The following is an 8589-nucleotide window of genomic DNA, read 5'->3' as shown; positions in this document are numbered from 1 at the left end:
GATGTGTTGAGTGTTTATTATAAAATTGGTTAAGACTACACTTCATCACTTCAAGCTACACTTTTTATTACATTTTTTCTAAAAATTAGGCACTTTAGTTTACTTAAATTTAGAATTTATTATTTGAATAGTTATTATTTATTATCCCTCCAGTTTGATGTGAAAACTGAAATATTATTTGATTTGACAGTCCGTTGTTGACTAAAAACATGTGTTGATACAACTATAGGTTATAGTACTGAATGATAAGTTCGTCGTTTTGATGTTCCGGACCTTTGCTTCAGGAAATTTTCTCTAACTAGACCTCTTTGAAATCTAATTGAATACCCCTGACGTAAAGTTTTGTTCAGATTTGAGCATGTACACTGAAGTTAAAACAACTTCCTGTGTCATGGCGAAGAGTTGATTTTTGACGCCACGCCACGGACACACCCATTGACGAAAACTCACAGATAGCACAAATTTTCATCTTCAATGCCTTTAGAAGGCACAGCAGAAATTTGAAGTCGGTCGGACTAAACCCCTAGGAGGAGTTCGTTAAAGTACGAAGTGTGTAAATCATCCAAAAATGGACGTAAAATACAAAATGGCCGACTTCCTGTTGAGTTTAGGGTATGGGTCCTTGAGGCTTTTATGTGCGTCTTGATATGATACATGTCCCCAGAAAATTTCGTGCATGTAGGTTGAACGTGAACGAGGGGCTAATTTTTCCCAATTTTCTAGGTGGTGCTAGCGAGTCATTTTGCGCGGTTCGTGCTCGGGCCCTAATGAACGATCCTCATTCCTAGCTTTCTCTATACTGTATATGGTCCCCGAAACTATTGATGGCATCTCGGGGAGGTGCTGTGTCAAACTAGTTATCACAGAAAGTAGCAGAAGGTAGGTTCAATTGTCACATAACCACAGAGATGTAAAATGAAATGTGGTTTGTAACTCTTCTGCTACATAGCAGACAATAGACAGTCTGCAAAAACAATCATAAAATGGTCAACAGAAATAAACCATATTCCATGGAGCAGTGCTGAGGATGAATTTGAGTTAGAGGACACTACGCACCACAAAGGCAGAAGTTATATTATTGCCATTATTTCTATTTTTTGTTGGTACTGTTATCTTAATCTTAGACCATCCAGTTTATTTAATATATTAAAGTTTTGTGTCAATGAGATGAAAAGGAGCCAACAGCCAACAGTTATTAATCTATGCAGTTTTAATGTTACTGAGCACTTCATTGGTCTTAAGTATAATGTCATTGAGTGAGGGGATTAATTATGTTGTGCTTCTCCGTCTCAACAGTGTCCACTGCAGCAAGCTGTGCACAACCTCACTCCTGTTACAGGAACAGGTGGGTCGGAACACAGTGATGTGATTTATCAAATAGATCAATCAATAGTGATGGGTATCGCTACTCAATACCTTTTTATGGTAGCGACCAAAACAGTCCAGTATCAAAACGTCTTCAGTTAAACCAGTACACGCAAGTAACACTGAGAGAAAGAGTGCCTACAACCGCTTGCCCAAGTCCATGCGTGATTCACAGCCGTCACCTCACCTTCGGCTGCAGTCTCAGGCATGTTTGTCACTGTTGCAATTTTATCACCACAAGCTAGGCTTTCCGTTGGTTTCATCACTTGTCACCTATTGATCACATTCCATCACATCAATTAAAGCTTTTGTGGCGCAGCTGCGATCAACTGATTTTACTCTCGGAGCCTCCGGCTGCAGCTTCTTCAGGTGTAGTCGCTGTGATCAGCTGGATGTGCAGCCTCTCTTTGCTGTTTGCTTCTTTACACTCTTTAGTGTAGTTTAGTCACTTGTTTAGCAGACTCCTTACTTTTTTTTTAGATCTTTCAATTCAGTTTAATAATCAAAAGTTAACAAAATAATTCTGTTTACTTTCAACAAACGTAAGAAAAATTTAACCTAAATTTGTCTCTCCTTTAAATACAAAAAAACTTCCAAGCTGTCATCCTTCCTCTGAGGAAGACCGAAGTAGGATGAAAAGCAATCTGATACAATTTCCCAATGTGTCTATAAAGCAGTTATTTGAAAAAAGAAATAGATCTCCTTTCTTGTCCATAACATTTATGCAAGGTATCTAATGAAGTACTGGTATCAGTATCACTTTAGGGTACCGGTGTCATACATTTTAAAACCTACCAATCACTTTAGGGTACCGGTGTCATACATTTTAAACCCTACCAATCACTTTAGGGTACCGGTGTCATACATTTTAAAACCTACCAATCAGTGCAATTTAAATTCTCTTTCACTGCACAAAGGTGCAAGAGTACAGCTGGTGTTTTATATTGCTAATATCTTGTGTCGTAACAGTTTGTTTACACACAAACTTTGGTTCTCAAAATGTAATGTGTGAAATATAGTAACTTGCTCCTAATTTCCATTCTAGTTCAAGATCCACCTTTACACTCATGCATTGCATGTTTGAAACAAACCTTCTTTTACATCTCTTTTTGATTTAAACTGCCTTCTCTCTTCGTTCCTGGGCTCGTTTAGTCTTTGTGATGTTAGTGAAATGGCTCTAGCTGTCTCTGGGGTACCAGTGTGAACTGTGAGTTTTTAGGTTTTCTAATTGTATCTTCACACTGCCTCTTCAGCTGCAAGACCTTCTAGTCCCAAGGTATTTCTGTAAAAACACTGAATGAAAAAACTTTCCCATCCTGTGTCTGTAAAAGGAATGATGGTTACAATTTTCTCTACATGCACACAGCACCCTCTTTCTTTTATACATGTAATGTTGGCAAACCTGGATGAGTACAGGAGCAATCTGGTGGTTGGCGTGATTATGTGACGTTGCTCATCATATTAAGATTGACAGGTGAAGTTTTCTAACAATACAATGGAACGGAAATTTGTGATAACCGATGTATTATGTAAAAGATCACCAAAAACTTATAAGGGACAAAGTTATGTTATAAATTATCATATAAAAAACTACTCTCTAAAGTATTCACATGTTTGTGTTTTATTAATCAGAATCAGCTAACATTATACTGCCATGTAGAGCTGTATGTGTAAGTAAAGCTTATACATACAATTATACACCAATATTTGGTGCATAACAAACAAACCTATATAATAAGATATATAAAAGTAATAAAGACTGTTTATAAGTGCAAACATTTACAGTTTAAGGTGAATAACAAAGCAGGGTGACAGTGAACTTGTAAATGTTTTTGCAGTTTGAAGGGACAACTGATTGTAAAATCGCCAGATTCAAGATGTGACAGGCAAGATGCAATGAAGCTAAACCACAAAAGGCTGAAGACCAAATGTTTACATTCCATGATTACAAGGTAAATCTATTTTTATTTTAGCTTTATTGAAAGTAAAACGCAAAAAAGCGTGGATTTACTTATTGATTTAATAATAACTTAAATCAACGTATTAAACTTGCTGTCTCACTCGCTTCGGCGCGTTATTTATTTCTGGGTTTTCTGCAGTCCAGCACTTTTCCAAGCATTGGATAATAACTACATATACGTCACGTAAATCAGACCCCAGACATAGCGGTCCGCTCTTATTGCCGGAAAAAGTAAGATATGCCAGAAGCACAAGTGGCAACAAATTTAGTTTCATTTGTTGAAAACTGTAGAAGTTGTAAGCAAAAAACCGGGTCCTCCCTCGATGGGGATCGTCAAAATAGTGAAAACTGCCGTTGGCCCACCGCCTATAACAGCTACTTTAGCATTTAACTGCTGCGGCCAAGCAAAAGTACTTCTTAAACGGCGCCTCGATGAATCGTTGCAATAATCTATCGAAGCTTTGAATACTAAAATCATCATTAGCTACAGCCCTAATTAAATACTGGTCTTGTATACTGTTAAAATTCAACATATCATCATATCACACCAGTAACATCCTCAGCACTGTGAACAGATCGACTCCTCATCAGGAATTCTCAGAGGTCCAAACAATAACTGTTCAAATCTGTTCCAAGACACAAATATGCGGCAGCATGTTCTTTCAAGCTTGGAGCTTGAAAGAATGTCAGGAACATCATCTCTCCCAGTGGGATCAGAAGATGGTTTCCTGCAGTGACAAATTTGCTGCTGGTGACACCTTTCATTGTTGCAAGGCGTTGACAGATGGATCCATAAAATATTGAATGTGCAACAGTACAAATAAGGCTGTATTCCTTTCAACATGTAGGCCAAGTCCATTTCAAACCAGCAGTGTACTGCAAACTAGTTCTATTTTTGCAAAAGCAGCAAAATTTGTACATGTACAAGACAGGTCCTTGCTGCAGCGGCCCGGGTTCGAATCCAGCCTGTGGCCCTTTGCTGTGTGTCGCCCCCTCTCTTTCCCTCTTTCCTCTCACTATACACTGTCCTGTTGAAATAAAGGCCCAAAATAAATATTGATCTTTATTTATGGATAGATACATTGAATATTTGTAAATACTCCGTATTTGTATAGCGCCTTTCTAGTCTTTTTTGACCACTCAAAGCGCTTTTACACTACATCTGCATTCACCAGTCACACACATCCATATACCGGCGGAACAGCCGCCAGGGGCAATTCGGGGTTCAGTATCTTGCCCAAGGACACTTCGACACACAACCAGGGGGAGCCAGGGATCGAACCGGCGACCTTCGATTAACGGCCAACCCGCTCTACCTCCTGAGCCACAGCCGACCCTGCAAAAACACTAGATAGAATGTTAGCTGCAGAACTCATTTTCCAGCAGTTTTGACAAATTCTGCCACTAACTGAGGTAAAGTTCAAATATGTCTTGGTGTCTAGAAGAGTCCGCATTGACTGCATTCGATTATAGATCTTGTTCACAGCACTATAGCTGGGCTCTATAGTGCAAGTATTTCACTTGCATCCACCACTAAAAATACACTGCTTAGAAGGATGACTCATCCATTAGTGCCATTGAAAGAAGTAGGGCTGAACGCTTTGGGGGAAAAATCTAATTGCGATTTTTCTGGCAGATATTGCGATTACGTTTCGAAGTTTATCTAAAGGTCAATATTCACTACCAGTATATTTTTGACGGAAACCGCATCAAGCAGCACAGAGCAGAAGAACCAGGCTGGAAGTCAGACACAGAACGGCATAGAGAATCCAATCGATTTTCAAAATAAAACACCCTTTACGTCTGCTGATCGTATATCAACAATAAACTCAGTTAAAACAGACAAAAAAGAAACTATAGCCTACTTAACCATAGTAGAAGCACAAAAATCAAGGACAACTGAACAAATAGAGGGTATGCGTTGATGGCACTTCCCCTTCTGAAACACGCTGTACTGAGTGGCAAAACATCTGTTACCATGGCTGCGTTTAGCAAACTGGGAGTAAAACAGGTGATTATTTGCTCAAATTAAAAGCAGTCAGACTCAACAGTGATCCTAACTGCTTACCAAAGTACCAGCGGTCCAGCTCTTTCCCCATTTTTGAGGTGGTGTTTGTGTTTTAGCTGATTCAAGCTAACACTGCTGCTTGTCTTTCTGCCACTCAGTGAATGTAACTGCGTTCTCTGACGTCATGCGCATACCCTCTATAAGCAAAATCCGAACAAGTTAGCAAAATCAGAAAGGCAAAACGCTCTTATTCTGAAATGCTCCATGTGGATATGTAACGTCAGCCTGCAGAGAGTGGAACGGGTTCACAGAGCGGTTATCTGTACTTGAAATACACAAATTAACAACACATTAACAATGTGTAAGCTAAACGCTCCACTGCTGAAACACTTCAGTCTGAGTTGACCTGTGTTTTAAAATGTACATGCCCTGTGCCCGCTCTGATTGGTAAGTACGATCATAACAGGAGGCGCATGGCGCTTATGATTGGCCAGCAGATCTGTTACACAAGGATGACAATGGAATGAATTTGTCACTGCATGACTGTTGAAAACGGGTCAGATGTATAATTAACCTACATTTCAATTGCCGTCTTCATGATCAGCTAATCGCGTTCTTTCAAATTGCAGTGCTGCCTGCAACAGCATCCAGCATCACCTGTTTGGGTCAGCGATGGTCTGGGGAGGCATATCCTTGGAGGGCTTCAGAGACCTCCATGTGCTAGCCAACGGTACCCTGGCTGCTGTTAGGTACCAGGATGAAATCCTCAGAGCCATTGTCAGACCTTTCGCGGGTGCAGTGGTCCTGTGTTCCTCCTGGTTGTAGGACAATGCCCGGCCACACTACTGAGTCACATTATGAGTTGCCGTGAAGAAAGTCATGCACGTTGGGTCAGCCTATGATTAAACTTTTTGATTGACTTTGATTTTCAGTGTCATTTTGTTCTCAACGAATTGTACAATGTACTGTAGAGATTTTGACATTTGTACTGATTGGTTCATCGAAATCCAACATGTGATTTAAGTGTTCTAGGGCTGGGGGTATATCGGTATTATAAGTTATATCATTTCTAAAGAGAAACACAATTAGACAATACTGTTTATACCGATATAGTTTGATGTTGAGTTTATTATGTTTTCGTAAAGTCCTGCCAGTGTCTGCTCCTCTGTCTCCCGCACAGCCCGGCCCCTCCCTCTGAGTCTCCGCGCAGCCCCTGTAGCTCACACACTTCAACAACATGGAGGGAGACACAGTGCTGGTCGACTCTGCTGAAGACCTTGTAAAAAGAAAAACAACGGTTCACTCACGCTTCCCACACATACTGTACACTTTATTTCAGCAGGCCGCCCAGGTGTATTTGGTGACAAATTGTAGCATTTTTCAGAGAAACAGAGTTATTGCGTTACAAGTCGCGACACAGTGGATATTTTACAAGCATGGTCCACGTAAAGCGACAGTGAACACACCATTGCAGATTTCATTGGTTTTGTTTTGAAAGGCTACGTCGTCAACACGCCTCCTCAACATGCAGCGCACCTGCTGCTGTGAACAGAATCGCGGGCTTTCAGTGACTTCATACAACATAGCCTACTACTGATGGACAAAGTCACCGGAGCAGATATACAGGGAGAGACACGGAAAGAAGCGGGGCATGCTGATGTGTTTGCAGAGTGTGAAGAGAACTGAAGGAGTGATTGATACTTGAACAGTAGAATAGGAAAAAAGCTACAACAGATGGTAAAATCACTGGGATAGTATAGTTATCAGTGTTGGGCAAGCTACTTGGAAAATGTAGTGAGCTAAGCTACTAGCTACTCTACATTAAAAGCTTCACTACACTGAAGCTACCCCCCAGTGAAATGTAGCAAGCTAAGCTACAGCAATGTGGCAAAAGTAGCTTAGTTACATCTAAGCTACTTTTAATTTTTATATTTTATAGTGAGGCACACACACTCACAGTATAGGCCTAGTTAACATTGAACTAACTTCGTCCCACAGTAGCATAGAAGAAGGACTAAAAATCTGCTCCAAACAGTGTGTGTGCGCTAGAGAGCTACATCAGACACAGAAACTCTCCTACCATATAATTGCAGCTAAATGCATTTCCTCATGCATTTATATAAAGTAACTTAATTATCACATTATTAATTACTTATATATTTTTTATCATTTGTGTCAATTTGAGGCTCTGGCAACATTGCAACCTAAACAACCTAAACATTCATGGCAATGGGCGAGAGAGAGAATGAGACAGAGATTGATAAATAAGACTGATAAAGAATTGTACAGATTTTCAATTTATTATTTTGATCGTTTGATGTTTTAGTAATTGTTTGGTTTTTACATTTGATACTGATTTTTTTAATCAATTTGTTTTTAAATGTTTTGTCTATTAATAAATATATATATATATATATACACACACACACATTACTGTTTCATTTATTTATTTTATATTTATTTTTTTATATATATTTTTTTTCACACACACACACACACACACACACATTACTGTTTCATTTATTTATTTTATATTTATTTTTTTTTATATTTTTATTTTTTAACACACACACACAAACGCTTACTGTTTTATTTATTAAATTTTTAATATTTATTTTTTTTAACAGTTATTTTTTTATATATTTTTATTTTTTAACACACACACAAACGCATACTGTTTTATTTATTTTTTAACACACACCAACGCATACTGTTTTATTTATTTGATTTTTAATATATATTTTTTTTAACACACACAAACGCATACTGTTATTTATTTTATTTTTAATATTTTTTTTTTAACACACACAAACGCATACTGTTTTATTTATTTTTTAACACACACCAACGCATACTGTTTTATTTATTTGATTTTTAATATATATTTTTTTTAACACACACAAACGCATACTGTTATTTATTTTATTTTTAATATTTTTTTTTTAACACACACAAACGCATACTGTTTTATTTATTTTTTAACACACACCAACGCATACTGTTTTATTTATTTGATTTTTAATATATATTTTTTTTAACACACACAAACGCATACTGTTATTTATTTTATTTTTAATATTTTTTTTTTAACACACACAAACGCATACTGTTTTATTTATTTTTTAACACACACCAACGCATACTGTTTTATTTATTTGATTTTTAATATATATTTTTTTTAACACACACAAACGCATACTGTTATTTATTTTATTTTTAATATTTTTTTTTTAACACACACAAACGCATACTGTTT

General features: G+C 37.7%; 1 long non-coding RNA gene across 2 annotated transcripts in view; it reads left to right on the top strand.

Moving 5' to 3' along the window:
• Positions 1 to 6253, top strand: part of LOC123979131 — a 7011-nt gene extending 758 nt beyond the window's left edge. For both annotated transcript variants that reach the window (XR_006827160.1, XR_006827159.1), the window contains exons 3-4: positions 1297 to 1345; positions 5963 to 6253. This is a non-coding gene — a long non-coding RNA (uncharacterized LOC123979131). The remainder of the gene's footprint in view (positions 1 to 1296; positions 1346 to 5962) is intronic.
• Positions 6254 to 8589: the final 2336 nt, after the last annotated feature.

The sequence above is a fragment of the Micropterus dolomieu genome, linkage group LG11, assembly GCF_021292245.1.
Source record: "Micropterus dolomieu isolate WLL.071019.BEF.003 ecotype Adirondacks linkage group LG11, ASM2129224v1, whole genome shotgun sequence".
NCBI lineage: Eukaryota > Metazoa > Chordata > Actinopteri > Centrarchiformes > Centrarchidae > Micropterus > Micropterus dolomieu.
Note: the sequence above shows the minus strand (reverse complement) of the source record. Positions and strands in the feature narration are given on the sequence as shown.